Source organism: Solanum stenotomum, chromosome 7 (assembly GCF_019186545.1).
Source record: "Solanum stenotomum isolate F172 chromosome 7, ASM1918654v1, whole genome shotgun sequence".
Classification (NCBI taxonomy): domain Eukaryota; kingdom Viridiplantae; phylum Streptophyta; class Magnoliopsida; order Solanales; family Solanaceae; genus Solanum; species Solanum stenotomum.
In genome coordinates this window covers 59,963,922-59,982,206 of record NC_064288.1, presented here as the reverse complement: position 1 = coordinate 59,982,206, position 18,285 = coordinate 59,963,922, and the positions used below count along the sequence as shown (strand labels likewise).

General features: G+C 31.5%; 2 long non-coding RNA genes across 4 annotated transcripts; both read right to left on the bottom strand.

Annotated features, from left to right (window-relative positions):
* Positions 1 to 1,591: 1,591 nt before the first annotated feature.
* On the bottom strand, positions 1,592 to 5,512 carry LOC125870915 (uncharacterized). Of its 3 annotated transcripts, none has more exons than XR_007446955.1 (5): positions 5,188 to 5,512; positions 4,971 to 5,048; positions 4,297 to 4,428; positions 2,214 to 3,078; positions 1,592 to 1,979 (listed from the first exon to the last, which is right to left on the bottom strand). It is a non-coding gene; the product is annotated as an uncharacterized LOC125870915 (long non-coding RNA). The 3 variants fall into 3 exon arrangements; XR_007446953.1 differs by having other exon boundaries at positions 2,214 to 3,062; XR_007446954.1 differs by having other exon boundaries at positions 1,592 to 1,973; positions 2,214 to 3,062.
* A 278-nt stretch (positions 5,513 to 5,790) lies between these two features.
* LOC125870917 (uncharacterized) lies at positions 5,791 to 12,672 on the bottom strand. Its single transcript, XR_007446956.1, has 3 exons — positions 12,606 to 12,672; positions 7,953 to 8,049; positions 5,791 to 5,907 (listed from the first exon to the last, which is right to left on the bottom strand). It is a non-coding gene; the product is annotated as an uncharacterized LOC125870917 (long non-coding RNA).
* Between the last annotated feature and the right edge of the window lie 5,613 nt (positions 12,673 to 18,285).

The following is an 18,285-nucleotide window of genomic DNA, read 5'->3' as shown; positions in this document are numbered from 1 at the left end:
CAAATAGAAGTAGCTGCAGGATAAGATGAATATTAAGTCAAAGTACTTGGTTAGTTGAATTTTTATGAATAGGCCTGATTGAATGAGGGACTTGCAACATTGTTTCAGCAGTTTAGACAAAAAGGGAAAATGAATCAAACGAAAGCAGCACTGTGGAGTAAAATGCCCCTTTCAACTGCGTAAATGAGCTTTTGTTGTCGAAACAAAGCATTAAGAAACTGTTGTAAGAGGAAGTTAGGACAAAGACTGAATGTAGAGCACAAACTTATAAACAGTTGAACCATAATAAAGTTTGTATTTTCCAAACTAAAACAAAAGGAAGAACAAATGAAAAGAAAAACAACAGTCTTGTGATAGTAGAAGTAGAGTCATGTGTAAATCTGGGAGAGCCCTTTAGTAGAGCTCAATGAAGACATAAAATGAGTTAGCAGGCATTATTAATGTGCAGAGTACAGTTGGACAATTGCTTTTTCACAGAAAAGCTTTTACAGGGACAGAAAATGTTGCAGAATATTAAAACAGCAACAATTATCTGTGAAATTTGAGTGAAATCACTATAGATTTAGGAAAAACAATATGAAAAACTTTATTCACAGAAACTAAACTTTGATGTTTCTATTTAGAATTTCCAAAAGAACAAACCAAAAAAATACACAAAAGAAAACATGTATTGTGCCGATGTTTTGATGATGTCGGGGATTAAGGTAAAAGCATACTCGTGGGCTCATGTTGTATCTATGAAAGATTGAATACTATTGAAAGCATTAAATATGAGGCATGAAACAGGAAACTCATAAGGGAGGCTGTTACCTTAGGTTTTACATTTGCAATATGAGTAAAAATGTAATACCATAGTAATTCATGTCCAAGTAATAAATATAATTTTGATCTATTTTTTTTTTCTATTTTGGTGATGAGCAGAATGTGGAGGAAAAATTGAAACTGGGAAGAGGGAAAACATGAAAAGGGAAGAAATATTACCTGACAAAGGGAGCAAAATTTGTTCTTCAATCAAACGCTATTAAATTTCTGTTGTATGAGTAATATATATACAAGGGTAATATTATATAAAAATACCAAAAAAAAAAAAATATTAAAAAATAAAAAACATATATATATATATAAATATGTACTACTTTACTCTTATCTAATTTGTTATTTGTATTTAATTTTTTATTACATTACAAATATATATATATATATATATATAGAAATTATAAAGGACAAAAAAATTACATGTGTCTTGTTAGAAATTCATGGGGATTTGGTTGCCAATGAAATAGTGCCAAAAAAGGCAGAAAATCAGTACATTTGGCAGTCCAAAAAGAGACAAAATCATTACATTTGACTACCTACTGTAATGATTTTGTCTGTTTTTTGGCAGTATTTCAGTGGCAACCAAAACTGCATGAATTTGTATGAAGACAGTTGTACTTTAATTGTTGTTTCTAAATAAGGATAAAAAAGATTTCTGTATTTATCTATTTGTTTATCTATGTATGTATATATATATATACTCTCTCTCTCTCTCTATATATATATATACACACACAGACAGACAGACACATCAAATCCTGTGTCATGTGGTTAATATGGTAGCCAAAATAGTAAGTTGACAAAGACAGACAGATTACTACTGCTCTATTGGTATAACAAAAATAATATAATTTAGATTTTCTTCATTTGCAATATATGTTGAACAATGGATGTAAAAACATTTAGAAATTGAGTAAATCATTAGTGCTAACTTGAGATGTGGGTTGAATGTGAGAAGTAACAAAGGAAATGTAAGAATAAGCGTGATAAATCATCTGTACCTGGTTGCTCTGAATGGCGCATTTTCTTTTGTATGTTGGAAACATTGGTATTGAGTGAAGCAGAACTACCAGCATAAAGCATGGGATGTAATGTCCGGACATCAGGACAATTAACCAGATTCATTTTTGTACAAATGAAGTCTGTGTTACCTCTGCCTGCAGCTACAGTCAGTGTGTAACACATTTGCAGTTCCACATAAATAGTTAGGAGTTAGGTTTAGGTCCAAAGGCAAGCAAATATTACAAGATGCATGCCTACATAACTAAAGCTTAAGGATAGCACAAAAAGCATCACTGAATAATTGTAAGTTCCTAACCAAAGTTGAAAGCCATACAGAAATTGAGTACATAACTTAAAAACAAAGGTCAACAAGACAGATATAAGCATAATAATACCTTCATGTGTTCATTTATCACTTCCATTTCCATTTCCATTTGCAGTTGAGTGAACCAATAGAGGCCTAGGTGGTGACAATTGGTTTTCTTGAAGATCTCCATGAGCAGCAAAAGCTTTAGTATTCTGTTGTACAATATCATTATCGTCTGCTCGCAAAGCTTGTACCTTTTTTTGGATCAGTCACGCATTCACGGCACCATTTCTAGCAGCTTCTTCCTCCTGAATTGATATTGTACTTTCCCACTCTTTCAAGTTTTCCAAATACATCTTCAGTTTTGCGTGAACTTCAGCTTCTTCATTTTTTAGCTTCTCATTTTTCTTTTGCACATCCTTTAACCAATGGAGAATTGATTGAAGGATATGCAGAAGAAAAATGAGGAGCTAAAAAATGAAAAAGCTGAAGTTGAGGCAAAGTTGAAGTTGTATTTGGAAAAGTTGAAAGAGTTGGAAAGTAGAGTATCAATTCAGGAGGAAGAAGCTGCTACAAATGGTGCCGTGAATGCGTGAGTGATCTAAAAAATGGTACAAGCTTTGGAAGCGGAGGATAATGATATTGTACAACTAAATATTAAAGCTTTTGGTGCTGATGGAGATCTTCATGAAAAGCATCTGCGCTAAATCTCAGGCAGTCTTTACAGAATGAAAATCTCTGTTAAATCTCATCTGTATTGCTACATGTGCATCAGACAGGAAAGCTGAATATAACAGTTGTACATATGGTAACATTTGAAGATTAACTATACCTTCAATTGATTCTTTGAATTTCCGAAGTTGTTTGGCAGTAGTTGAATGCGGAGAATAAGGTTTAATGTAGCGGAGATTCAGATTCAAGGCTTGTTGCAGTCGTTCTGTACTTCGTCAGACCTAGATACAGGCGCATACAAAGAGGTAAGACAGCTTCCAATTTTGAAGTCTTACTTACGTTACTTAAAAGAACAATGAAATGCAGTAAACTTGCATTTTGATTTGAAGATAAGTGATCACTCTATTGGCATAAGACAGTGCAGTTGGTGAAAGTGCAATGCTTGTACGATAGCAATGAATGTGTTTATTGAAGTATTTCTGCCTAAAGTATTCATTACGTTATGAAGCATCATAAAATGCAGATTAACACTTATCATGACGAAGATTTGGATTTTAAAAAAGGCTCAAGTAATTTGAAGGATCTAACCTGGCAGTTCTTTCTCTGAATTGGCATTCATGTTGCTCTTTTGTCATATTAGTTGACTTGTTAGATGGCTAATTGGATTGTAATGTTTAGAAGAATTATATGGCCTAGCTGTAGTTTTCATGGAGGTAGATTTGCCAAGTGGTTGTGTCCCATTAAATTGAGGATTGATAAGAAGTTCAGCAGTACAGTTCCACTGTTATGCCTGTGTAAGATTATTAGGAGAAATGGAGAATGTTTTAGAGAGAAAAAGTTTTACAAATAACTGACACCAACAGTTCACATGGGTGATGTATGTGTGATGTAAGTTGTTGAAGAATGAAGAAAATATAGGTACCAGCTTGACAGTAATGCTGAAACTTGTTGTGTTCTTAGCCACATGGTTCAGAAATGTATAAATGGCTACAGACAGTAAAATGAATAAAATGTGCAGAATTATTCAGATATTGACGAAAAATGTAAAAATAGTCTTGAAGAAAGTTAACTTAACAAGAGCAAATGTTAGAATCATTATCACCAATAAAAGGTGTTTGTTTAAGGCATTACATGTATGAGTGAAAATTGGTTAGAAGTGTGACAGAAACATATACAAGTTGTCTCAGAACATAGGGTAAAGGAAAATGAGATGTGAAAGAAAAGTCAATTTCCAAATTCAATGATGGAGACAGAATTTTCACTAAGGTTATAGAAAGTATAAAACAATATAATCAGGAAAACTCACAAAATTTGAGAAACAAACAAATTAACAGAGAGTAGTTGAAAAGTGGTACAAAATTTTGAAGTACATATGAAGGAAAAAAGGGAAGCTGGAATGTTTGAAGGAGAAAAAACAGAAATTGCACCATTATGACAAACACGAAAGATCATTGATATAATTACATATATTGAGTACAAAAGAAAGACAGAAAACTTACGAATTTTGATGTTGAAACATAAGAGTTTAGGTTGATTGTGCTGAAATGTTCTGATGGTCTCTTCAGCTTTGAAATTGCGATGTTCAAATGCAGATATAAATGTACATTTGCACGTGTTTAACAGTGAATTGACTACATTTAGAAATGAAGTAAATCGTTAGTGCTAATCTGAGATACCATTGTTTCAATTGTTAGTTGATGTGATTGAATTAAAAGTAAATTGTGAATTAGTAATATTGCAAAAATGAGACAATGATATAAAAGTTTCAATATGGATGTAAAATTTGTCAAATGAAAAGATAGAAGCAGCGAAGCAGGAACGTAAAAAGGCTTGCCAGGGTGATGTATTCAGAGTAAGAAGATGAAACAGCAATAGCAGAGGATTGTGTTTTGTACTTAGCAAGTTAAGATGAGAGCTAAACTTGTGGAAGTCTACCAACAACCTTGTTTTGTCCTTCCTGCAACTATGTATGATTCCACACATGCGTTGTGGTTTCTCCACATGAGAGTAAACCACAGTTAGCAAGAAATTCATTCATCAGTTCCTAAATCGAGAAGCTAAGTTTAGGTAGATGAAGTAATTACCTTAACCATCATACAGACCTAGTAGATATTTAGATAATAGTGCAACATGTAATAGTAAAATAATAGTGAAATATGAAATGATAATTTACCTCAACAATATACCTCTGGCTGTCTACAGAGTGTAGATGACTTGCACTATGTATAACAATTCTCCCCAAGAGTATGCACTATTACGAACAACAAAGTGCAATTTTCTTTAGCAGAAAGAAATTTGAAGTAGTAATCATTTGCATATTGCCTATACAGTAGTCAACAGCAGAAAGTAAGAAGAACAAAGACAGAAGAGGAAGAATAAAAAGGAATTACAATGTGGGGGTAGCTATCTTGATCAATAGTGAGTGTGTTTTCTATATACTCTGCAGCTATCTGTTTAAAAAAAAAATTAAAAATTTGAGGCTTTGTAATAGGAGAGTACAACAACAACAGAGGTCGTTAACAATATTATAAAAGTTGATAATACTGTGACGGGTTTGGAGGTGACATATAACATAGGTAAAATGTCATTTCTTTAGACTAAATTGCACATAAAGGAATCATATTATTGTTAGCAGGCCTGTAAGTGGTAGAAAATTGAAGAATAAGAATATTTAAGAAACCAAACTGAGGAGGCCAACCTTAATACATTGAATATTTGAAACGAATAATACTTCAAATAATTGGAAACATCCTTTTCTTTCAAAGTATCATCAAAAGGAAATGTGAAGTAAATTTGCCTTGAACCTGGATTTACTATTCCAGCTGCAGCATTTAGTTGAAAATGCTCTCTTTCAAAAGAACTTCTGCCCAACCCATTTTAGCTCCAGAGAAGGTAGATCAGCCGATTTTAACCCTCCCAATTCCAGCCCAACCTGCCCATTTGACACCCTACTTGTGACATACTAATATGTTAACATAATATAGAATTAAGCATTATAAAATGGCTACAGTACTTACCTTGTAGGGATTATGCAAAAACTGCCTAGCCAGTGCTTCAACCTCCTTGGCCCAAGTGGCACTCGAATACAACGTTTGTCTATCTGGTCTAATCTGCAGTAGCATCAGAAAATACGTAAAACTCAGATTTTAAGCTTCTGTCAGCAAAATTTGAAGAATGATATAATAATTGAAAGACAACCACAACAAAACAGAATACCAACAAGACAAATGTACTGTAACAGAACATGAAGATGTACAAAATTAAGCAAGAGATTGCACTTTTGACCTATTTTGAACAAAAAGCATATACAGTTAGGAGGATTTCGGATGCAGCTAAATCATTTTAGTGGCAAATGCAACAAAGCGAGAAGAAACAACACATGCAATGTCCGTGTTTCAAATATAGCCACAGAATATGCAGAAGGTTAGACTGTGAAACCTGTGACATATATGGTTAAATACTTAAATCATGCATTCGGCTACATGAGAAGAAGCAGAAGTCATTTGAGAGCAGCCGAATGACAAGGTAATATTGAAAAAGGCAAAGCTAACATTATTTACTAAAGTTCAAAGTCAACTGCTGACTATTGTCATGAAAAAACGTAAAGTACAATGAATTGATAAATATATTGTTCAAACCTCTTTGAAGAGAAAATTCAGATGAATGTGTTGCGTCTCCTTTACCCATTTAACAAAAGAACAGAATCTCCGTTATCCTTATTAACTTTTCTAACATTTGAAGAGTCCAAATCTAGCAAGTGACCAAAATTTGGATATTTAAGGTGCAAAATCAACCAAGCAAATCATTCAAGATAACTTCTTTCCCTCACATTTTAGTTATGGTCCTAGTAAAATGTACAAGCTGAAGAGCGATTATATGAAGTCAGCAAAACATTATATTTTTTTGCTGATATAATGGCTGAAAAGGTTAATATACAACCCCAGGAAAAAGCCTAAATCACTGCAACTTGCAAGATAAAAATGAAACTTAAAAATTTGTAAACAGCATAAAGGCAGTAAGAAAAGGAAGGGGGAGCAGGTTGAAAGTTGGGATTCTCAGTAGACTGCAACTGTAATTTAATGTAATTTAAGTTGTACTATGGGGCCCATTTAATTGAAGAAGTATTGTATTACCATATATTGGATTAAATGGAGATCAAATTGTTAGGAAAGTTATATCAAATATGCATGTTCATATAGGAAAATTAATTAAGAAGAATTATCTTAAACAATGGTATTTAGCTTATTTCTATTATTTCATATGATCATTCTGTTTTAAATATTTCTCTGTTAAAAGTCATGTTCAGTGAAACAACAAAATAAGAATGATGCTGAATTCCCTATATCTACTCAATATCGTAAAGCAAAAAGAATGGCAAGAGAGTGAGAGAAAGTTACAATAGTTTTCATTGAAGTTATAATAAATGACTGAGCTAATAGAATGCAGAAGCTGTAATTGTAAAGAACATTATGGGTTTTCCTGGCATACAATTATAGAAGACTGTCCGATGTGTATGACACCTGTCTTTGGTAAAACAATTTTGAATGAAATTTAGAGTGGATAAACTTATTAAAGCATTCTTAAGTATTACAATTATTAGACTTCTGAAAGAGCAGCAAATGAAAATAATAAAGATATGTTGTACTATTTTATAACATAAGTATATCAAAACTGTAAGCAAATAAGCAAGTGTAAGTCGTATTATAGTAAAAAATCAGAGGAAAAAACCAAATAGTTGCAAACAGCAGAAATCTTAGATAGCTATATATGCAAGGGTCATGACCACCCTCCTTTTTTTTAGAGTCTTGTAAAGCTGTGACATAATGGCTGTTTAATGCATATCGTAGAAAATAAAGCAGCTCAAATCGTTTGGATAAACAGAAAAATACTCTATGCAGGAAATTGCAGGAAAAAAAAAATAGCTCAAGTAAAGCAAATTGAAAATGGTTTGTTAAAATATCGTAAGATTAGTGGCAATGTAAAACTGAAGACATTTTTGAGAAGATGAACATACTATAATAAGCTGAATATGATAATGTCAGAAGTTAAATAACAAATAAACAGAGAAGATAAAAACGAAGAAATCATTGAAAGTACAGCGAACAAAGTTAGGACCATTAATTGGTATAACAGTATGACTATAAATTTTGTGTACCTCATGATCTTTTATTTGCCTTTTTAGGTAGGTCATGTTTGTCATTTCCTTCAGCTAGAACTATATAAACAGTTACCCTTGATTGAATCAGTTGTTCCTGCAATGGTAGGATTTAGGTTAGTGAAAATGAAAATTTGAAATTTAAGTAATTGGCCAAGCACAATCTGAATTGAAAGCAGAAATTTTAAATTGAAAATCTTGAAATATGATTGCAAGTTAACTCTTATTTATCTTTCAAAAAACAAGTAAAGTCAAATAATGGGGAATTTAAGAATGTGTAACATCAAGGTGCGTAGTTGTTACATTTGTTGGTTTTAAAAGTACTGTGAGAATGCTTTTCAAATGATTTCGTCATAAACTACATTATATGTAGAATGATCATTTGTGTTCTCTGCTATAGGCGGACGTATTAATACTTTTACATTGTCTGAACATTTTGCTCGAGATAAAGCAACATAAAGTTGTCCATGTGAAAAAACTGGTTCACGCAAATATATTCCAACAAAATCTAATGTTTGACCTTGAGCTTTGTTTATAGTCATAGCAAAACATAACCTTATTGGAAATTGTGTTCTTTTGAAGGGAACTGGTAACTTTTCATCTTGCGATGCCAGTAATGGTATCTTTGGAATAAAAACATGTTTATTTTTAAAATCACCACTGGAAATAGTAGCACTGATAACATGTGACTTAAAATCATGACATATCAATCGTGTACCATTGCATAAACCTTCAGTAGGATTTAAGTTTCTTAATAATATAACTGGACAATTTTTTTTCAAAGTTAATTTATAAGGTGGTAAGTTAGCAGGATGTAAGGTATGTAAAAAATCTTCAAATTGGCACTGATCATTTGGTTCTATTGTTTCATCAATAGTTGTATAGACTGTAGCATCATCGGGAAATCTATGTATAAGCATGTCATTTATTTCATCAACAAAATCATTTTTTGTTGTCAAAATAATCTGGGAAGTTATAAAAGATGGATTAGAATAGAATGTACGGAAATCAGGATAAGTTACATTAAACAAAAGATTCAAAGATTCTATTTCATTTGTAAAGGGAATGACAAAATTATTGGGAATTTCAATTTTGTTGCAGTTGTTAGTTTTTTCTTCTCCATTTCCAATTCTCATTAAATATGCACAAAATGCTGGATCATTTTTTGCGCACATGTTTTCAGATAAGCACAATTTTTCAAGTTGATTCCAAATGTGAGAGTATAATAAACTTTGACTAATAAAGTCTTCCTTTTTTCCATTACGAATAACAGGAAGTGTTTGTCTAAAGTCTCCCCCAAAAATTACAACTTTTCCACCAAAAAGTGTTTTTGTATTCATAAGATCTTTTAAAAGTGTATCAAGAGCTTCAACTGTGTTTTTTTTGGCCATTGAGACTTCATCCCAAACAATTAACTTTGAATCTCGAATTAGAGTTGCCAATGAACTTTGTTTACTAATATTGCAAGTGAAATTCTCATCGATGTCAATCGGAATTTTGAAACGTGAATGAGCTGTGCGTCCTCCTGGAAGTATTGAAGCTGCTACACCAGAACTTGCAGTTGCCAAAGCTATGCATCCTTTTGTTCTTATAGCAGCCAACAAAGCTCGATAAAGAAAAGTTTTTCCAGTTCCACCCGGACCATCAATGAAAAAAGCTCCTGATTTATTGGAATATACCCTTTCAAGAATTATGTCATATCCCCTTTTTTGGTGAACATTTAATTTGGTTTGTAGAAGTATATCTTCTTCAGACACTATTATATTTCTTTCGAAATATATTTCTTTGGCCTCATTAGTTGTTTTAGAAGAGTTAACATTTCCAAATATATCTTTGAATTCATTTATGTTACGTCCCATTGAAAGTAGAACTTCATTGATATGATTTAAAACTAACTGTTGGATATATTTTTTGGTAACATTTGAAATTCTTTGAAAATCTTCTGACATAGATTTTTCATATTTTTCCCAAAGATCTTTTGGGTTACCAGGATTACAATAAACTAATAGTGTTGCAAATAGTCTTCTCAAACTATAAGACATTTGATAGCTTACAGCTTCAGACATACAGGCAATTAAGTTGTTATCAGAATATAGTAAGCCTCTTTTTTCTGCAGCTTCTCTAAATGTAGTGTAGCATGTTCCATCCATTGTACGTAGATGTTCGTATGATTTTGGTCCTCTTACGTTCATTAGAAACAACCTAAGATAATATATTTCTCCTTCAGTTGGATGACATGTGAAAATACGTCCAATAGTAAGGCGTTGTTTTCGACGCGACCATATTTTGTATGATGATGACCATACAAAGTGTTGGGGAAACTCTTTATATAGTAAATTGAGATTTATAGCATCGTTATTGATTTTGTTCATAAGAAAAAATTCTGTTAACATCGTTTTCCTTATCATTGGATTGTTTATTATTTGTTCGACAGTTTGGTTATTTTTGAATGAAACAAATTGTTGTCCATCAAGATGCAATTGCAATTGGCAAACGCTTGGAGTCATTTCACTTATTGAAAAAGCAAAGAGACGCCATGCAGCTTCTGGTGGAGAAACCCATCTAGCAGATTGGTATTCTTTGATTTCATCTATTTCTACAGTAGTATCATTATTATGTACAGAAAATGCAATTTTGTCATGTCCTTTGCAAATATATTTGTAAATGTATTTGATGACCTTAATGTCAGAACATATTTCAACATTAATATGACAGTTGAATTTCTTAAGTAAATATGGATTGTATGGAACAGTCCAAGAATTGTCAATGTTGTGTCCTCTAACTTTGATTGGCGTGATCATTTTTGGTCTTTTGTAAAGAGGATACGAATTTTTTCCTTTGGTTGTTTGTTCAACAAGTTGTTTTGGATATTTAAACTTACATTTGCCTTCTTTTTGCATACAAGAATTTGAAGGATTTAGATAGCCACAAGGACCATGGATCATGTGCTTGGTCACAAGTTTGTATAGATGATGATCAATATAGGGATCAGGTAATTCAGCACATACAATTTTATCATATGATTGTGGTGTTAGCAATTTATATCCATCCATAAGTATAATGAGAAAATGCGCATGTGGAAGACCTCATTTTTGAAACTCAATTGTATACATAAAAGCTGCAACTTTTCCAAATATGCTGGTTTTTTTAATATCTACTTTAAGTTGTTCGACTTTTGCTCTGAATACTCTACTAACTAAATCAGGTCTATTTTGAACTTCTTCCATTGGCTGTAAATGTTCTTGTATTTCAGGCCAACAAGGATTACAAGTCATTGTTAGAAATATGTCTGGTTTTCCAAAATGTTATACCAAAGCAATGACATCCATATATCTTCGACGCATATCTCTTGGGCCTCCTATAAAACTACCAGGAAGGAACTTTTGTCTCCCAATATTGGAAGCATCTCTTTCTCCTTGCCTTAATAAATCAATAATTCCTTGAAAGGCTTCAACTCTAAATAGATCTTGATTAAATGAAACAAAGTCTAATCTTTGTGTCTCAAGTTTGATATATTGGTCAACTATATATTGTTGAAAAACCCTTCCAGAATGTAAAGTGTCATTTGGTTGTTCATCTCTTATTTGAATTTTATAACAATAATATTCACGACAAGAAACAGTCTCTCTTTTGCCTAATCCTTTTGATAAAAGTTTAGATTCAATGTGAAGGAGTCTATCAATAGAAGTCATATTCATTATACTTGGTAGCTGGTCATATTCAGAAGGAATTTGTGTGTTGGAATAAATGCATGGCTTGTTGAATTTTTTAATACCACAATGCCAACCATTTTGACCATAAGGAAACAATAGTGGATATTGTAATGGGTCATAACATCCATAATAGTAATTGACCAATTGGCTTTTGTTACTATGAGTGTAAATTCGAATATGTGGTGTATGAATTTTATCAGTTAAGTGATCTTCAATCCAAATTGCCCCAACTTCGGATGAAGTTGGTAAGTTATGTGTTCTTTGGTCTAAATTGGAACTTGAGTTTAGAGCAATGTAAAATTTGAATAAATTTGGAATAACTGTTAACGATCTTAGAAAAGTAGAATAAGGATTAAGTTTTAGTATATCCATAAGCTTTGCAACAATCAGCTCATTAAGATTATCTGATAATGTCATTCGATTTGTTAGCTCATTTTGGTTATCATAGAAATATAATTGTAAATTTTTTGGTTTTCCTGCTGACGGTATCAAATCATCAATGAAGTGATATATTTGTCCTTGGACCTTAAATGTATAGATGCCACGATTTCTCTTTGCTAATTCTCTATGATAATGCACTCCAAGCGAAGTGAAGGCAAACATATTATTGTAGGCTCTACTGTAAGTGCGAAAATATTGACATTCTTTGGAATCACCCAAGAACAAATTTCGCAATTCAGTAGGCATAGTATAAGAAGATAGTCTAATTGATCCATTATCACAACAGAAACCTGGTGATTCATATTGAAACCTTTTTGCTGCACAAAATTTGCAATTTGGAACTTTCGTTAAAAGCAAGTAATCTTTTGTCAATAAATTATCATTTTGTAGATTAACTTCTAACTTATTTCTACCTGTGCATGGTACAAAGCAATTATTTGTTACATATAAAGTAAGAAGAATACACGTATTTTTATTAATTAGGCAGAAAGAAGGATACCTTTGTTTGCAGTACATGTGGAAGTTAATTTGGTTGCAACATGAGATGCAATTGATGGCGATCCTAGCACGATAATTTGTGATTTTGAAAACAAAATCTCATGAAATCTCGCAAAATAAATGATGACTTCGAAAATATCTTTATCAATTGAGAGATTTCTTGAATTAATTGATAGATCTGAACAAATTGGTATGAACTTGAATAATTAGTTCTTCTTCAACAATGAGGGAGAGAATAATGGTGAAAATTTAATGAAAGAGAAAAAAATGAGAAAATATGAATGATGGGGACAATGGTGAAAACTGAAAAGTTGATGAAAGAGAAAAAAAATTGAAAACGTGAAAGATGGAAAATAAATTTAATGGTATTAAAGCCTAGGAAGAAGTGTAAATGGGTAGTGAATGTATTTCATGTTGGACTGGTTTGAGAAATAAAAGGAAAGACAAATAGTAGTATTTGAATACAAATTATTTTCTAAAATATTGGCATTTTGACATTTTAAATAATTATTTGAAAGTGTAAATGTTTTTACTAATTAAGTTAGGGATTGTGAGTAGTTTGCTAATTTTTCCTACTTTTAACCAGAGCCGTCAAAATGGGCTTAGCCAATGGGGCCGGCCCAACCCAACCCATTATTGGGGTAGGGCCGGGATAGGATTTTTCAAGCTCTTTTAAAACTAGGGCTTATAAGCCCGGCCCATATAAGTCATTGGCCCTTGAGGCTTGATCGGGGTCGGCCCATGGGCCAAATTTTTTTATTAGGGTAACTTACAATAATCTAACTAGTATATAATCTAATTACTTAAATACACGCTATGTTGTAATATTATGAATTTTACCAGATTTTGGTACGTCCAGATACATATATCTCAGAATATATGAACTCAAAATTAGGTTAATATGTTCTAGATACACTCTATCAAAGTAGATTCACATGTATCTAGGATGCATAGACAAAATCTCGCACCCTCGCCTCCCTCCAATCTTGCTTATCACTTATTTATCTCGCTCGCGTATTTGGTATGTGAGATGCATGCTAATTACACTAGACTTTTTGCTAGTGTTATTAAAACAACACAATTGTTTGTCATATTTGATTTGAAAATCTTCACATTTTCTTGATGTTATAGAATTATAAGTTTGAAAAGAAAAAAATGAAAAAAAAAAAAAAAAAGGGCTAGCCCACCCCAGCCCTCTGCCCTTCTAGGGTTGGATTGGGTTGAGCATATTCAGGCCCTTCCGAATGAAGGGCCATCCCACCCCAGCCCTTCAAATTCCTTGGCTCGCGAGACTTGGGCCGGTCTTTTTTGACAGCTCTACTTTTAACAAAGATTATCCTTCAAATCTTTGTAATTTGAGCAATTTTGATTGGTTTGTCACCTCACGTGTTAGATTAACGTAATCTTCCTTAGAATATTACTTTTAAGAAAAATTATCCTTCAAATGTTTCTAATTTAAGCATTTTTAACGATTTGTCACCTCAAAAGTCACGTGTTAAATTAATCTGGTCATCGTTAAAATATTACTTTTAACAAAGATTATTGTTCTGATGCTCCTAATTTGAGCACTTTCGACGACTTATCACCTCACATGTTAGAACAATTTGATCATCCTTAAAATATTACTTTTTAACAAAAATTATCCTTTAAATATTTTTAATTTAAGCACTTTTAACGATTTGTCACTTCACGTGTTAGAGAATGTTATGTGTATCATCATATTCATATGAAAGTTTGTCACTTCACCTGTTATAAAGTTTGTATTGGATGTTTGGATTCATTTACATATGGTATTAGTTAGGAAAAATCACTCCACATACATATTTAAGAGATAATATTACGGGTTTTAAATCTACTTTTAAAAAATTCTTGCTTATAATAGTTTAATTACGGGTTATAACATATCACTATTTATTTATAAATCAATTAAATTTTACTTTATTAAATAATTAATATTTTAATATTTTAATATTTTAATATTATTATTAGATTATTTAAATAAAGAATACACCATAATTATCTCTTACACAATTATAGGGATTTACATTGACTCCTGATACTTTTTTACAGTTACACGTCGGATTTATATTGATTCATCTTTCCCTTTTACATTGTCATTATCTCTTATACCATTTTAGGGATAACATTAATATTAGAGAATCAATTGTCATTATCTCTCACTTCATTTTAGGGATTTTTTTTCCAGTTTTCACACGGCAACCCCCCACCCACACCCCCACCTTCCTCTTTTACCCATACGCAAACCCCACACACCCACCCCCACATTCCTCTTTTACAGAGAACTAATTTTTTCTTTCTCACCATATTCAACGTTTGTCTTTTTCATTCAAAAAGAAAATCAACAAACTCTTCCACAGTGATGGGAGGAGATCTACACACGAAAAATGTGGAGAAAGCAGTTAATAAACTTGCCACATTCTGATTCGGATTTCGTAAGTGAGATAAAAAAGAAAAAAACAAAAAAATCAACAAATGTCGATATTGGTCAGTCTTCAAAACCATCAAGAAGAAGAGCAACAACGAAGGAGGACTTAGGAATCCCAATATCCAAAAAAGGCAAAGAAAATGGTTAGGGTAAGTATTATATTTAATTTATTTTCAAATTATTCAAATTAGGGTTTTTTTTTGTTAAAAATATTATATTATGCATATTGTTGGTACGAAACTTGTATTGGTGTGAAACTTGTACGAAATGTGATTAATATTGACATGAATATGACTTTAATATATGATTTATGAATATGGCATTAAATGTGATTTAATATTGGTATGCAACTGGTATGAAATGTGTTTTGACATTGGTATGAAATTCGTTTGATATCAGTAGCCCAATTAGGTGATTTTAGCGCAGTTTGTTAAATTACTCTTTTTTTGTATGAATTATGACTAATATTGCTATGAAATTGATACTTTTTCTAATAGGAAGGTTTATTTTTTAAAATTTCTCTACTAATGTATTTCAATTTTTAACATTGGTATGAAATTGGTATAAATTGATATTAAATGTTGTTTTGAAAATTATTTTGATTGTAGTTGGATAAATTTATGAAAGTAGTTTGTTAAATGCCACAGTGCACATGAATCTGGTATGATGTTTCAATAATATTGGTGTGAATTTTTTTTGTAGTCTGGTATGATGTATTACTAAAATTTATGTATATGAATGTAGAATGAAACATGAATAATATGTGGATGGGAAAATGCATAAGTACCCCCCCAGCCTATACCCGAAATTCCAGAGACACACCTAACCTTTACTAAGGTCCTATTACCCTCCGAACTTATTTTATATGTAATATTCTACCCCTTTTTGGCCTACGTGGCACTATCTTGTGTGCCCAGCGCGTGTTGACCATTTCTTCAAGGATAGTGCCACGTAGGCCGAAAAGGGGTAGAAAATTAATTAAAAAATAAGTTCGGGGGGGGGGGGTAATAGGACCTTAGTAAAGGTTAGGTGTGTCTCAGGGATTTCGAGCATAGGTTGGGGGGTACTTATGCATTTTCCCTATGTGGAATGAAAAGTTAACTCAATTTATTTCTTAAAATTATTTTTTTTTCAATTTTTTTTCAGTGATTGTGATTTGTACACATGTCTATTTGTTGAATACATCAGTAATGAAGTTTTTGATATGCGTTCCATTGATATCGATGCAAAGTACCATCGTCAAAGGTATGCCACAATCATATGACATTATGAAAAAACAAAGAACGATGATGGCGCGATCACTGAGAGTGAAGTAACTGGAAATGTTGCTAGTAAATTTGGTGGACCTCGCATAGCAAAAGAACATGCTCCGGATACCAACAATTATCCTACACCAAGACCACGAAGATCTAATTTGAGATAGTTGATTGAAGCTTAGACTTTTTAGAATTACAAGTTTTTTAAAACTTTTGGACGATATTTTTGTGTTTGATACAGTTTTAAGTATTTGATGATATATAATATCTACTGTTTTCTTCCAGTCAAATACCAACTACATATGAATTACAGATTTGACTATTATAATTTCAAGATACTAGCTATATACAGACTGCATACCAGTTAGATACCTCATTCAAAAGATAAATTACACATTGAGTATAATAATTTTTGGGATAACAATTAAATACAAACTGCATACCAATTGAATTCAACATTTAGAGTTCATGAACTAACTCTATCTTATAATTGGTATCCAAACTGTATACTTTTGGCATCCAAATTCATACATGATTGATTTTTTTTACTTCATATTCTAACACAAAAAATAAAAAAAATAAAAAAATGAATGAAATTGGTATCCAACCTGTATAAATACCTTGAAGAAATGATTGTGCCAATGTAAAATAGTGATCATTGTATTTTGTAACAACCTCAATTACATCTTGTTTTATATTATCAATAAAGTCGGTATACAATCTGTATAAATATTGGAAGAAATGAATCCGACAATTTAAAACAACGATCATTAAATTTTGCACCAACATCAATTACATCTTGTTTTATTTTGTTTAGAGTAGGACACCAGTTGGATACAAAATTAATACTCATGCTAAATTACATTAAATAATATCAGTGGATATTTAGTTGCATACCAAATGGATACCAAATGCATACCATAATTACCTTATATAATGTTCACTAATATGAACAGTACCTTATATATTAAACTGACATGAATTTGATTTTCAGCAGTATGCAATTGGTAAGATTACTGAATGAATCTTGTATAAACTTGAACAGTATATTAACACTTAGCTGGAATGCATTTGATATCAATTATGTATATATTTGATATGCATTGTCAATAAATATTATTGGAAAACAATGAATACATTGTCATAATCAAAACAAAACATGATTCTAAAAAACAAAATAAAATAATTTTTTTGTATAGTTTAAACAAATAAACTATCATTGTTTTGGCGCAGGATAATTTGAACATGTCTTCCTGTTGTGACCCACTTGACGACATAATTGTTTTGACGGAGGATATTTCCCTGTTTCATTATGAAATCACAGTCAGTTTTACATAACACAAAAGTAAAACAACATGTGTTGTATTTATATTCAAATTTCATACCAACCTAATACAAATCATCATACTTCTTACTCATATTTTTTACACAATAGTGAATAATTATTCATACCAATATCATTTCAAATACACTACCAAATTCATTCCAACCTACACATTTTATTTATATATATATATTTTTAAAAACAGTATCCCATAATATAATTTTAAACTGCATACCGAATCCATCTCATTATTATTATCAAATTGACTAAAAAAAATACTAGTTTCATAACAATGTTACAACACATTTCATACATTTTTTTATCACAAATTTCATAACTTTACAACGCTAATACTATTAATATTCCATACACTTATACTCAAATCATTCAGATAGTAATCCAATATCACACAAATCCATGGTATAAACAGTATACAAAATAACCAAAAAAAAAAAAACACAATCGTACCAACATTAACTCAAGTTTCACAAAAATAATTACGTATTATGAACAAAATAATGTTTATACAAAAAACATCACAACTTAAATCTAGTATACATAAATAAAATTTTAAAAATATCATTTATAGTTTCTTTGTTCTTTTTTTTTTTTACGTTTCAGTAAAATACAAATACAAACAATAAATCGTAAAAAA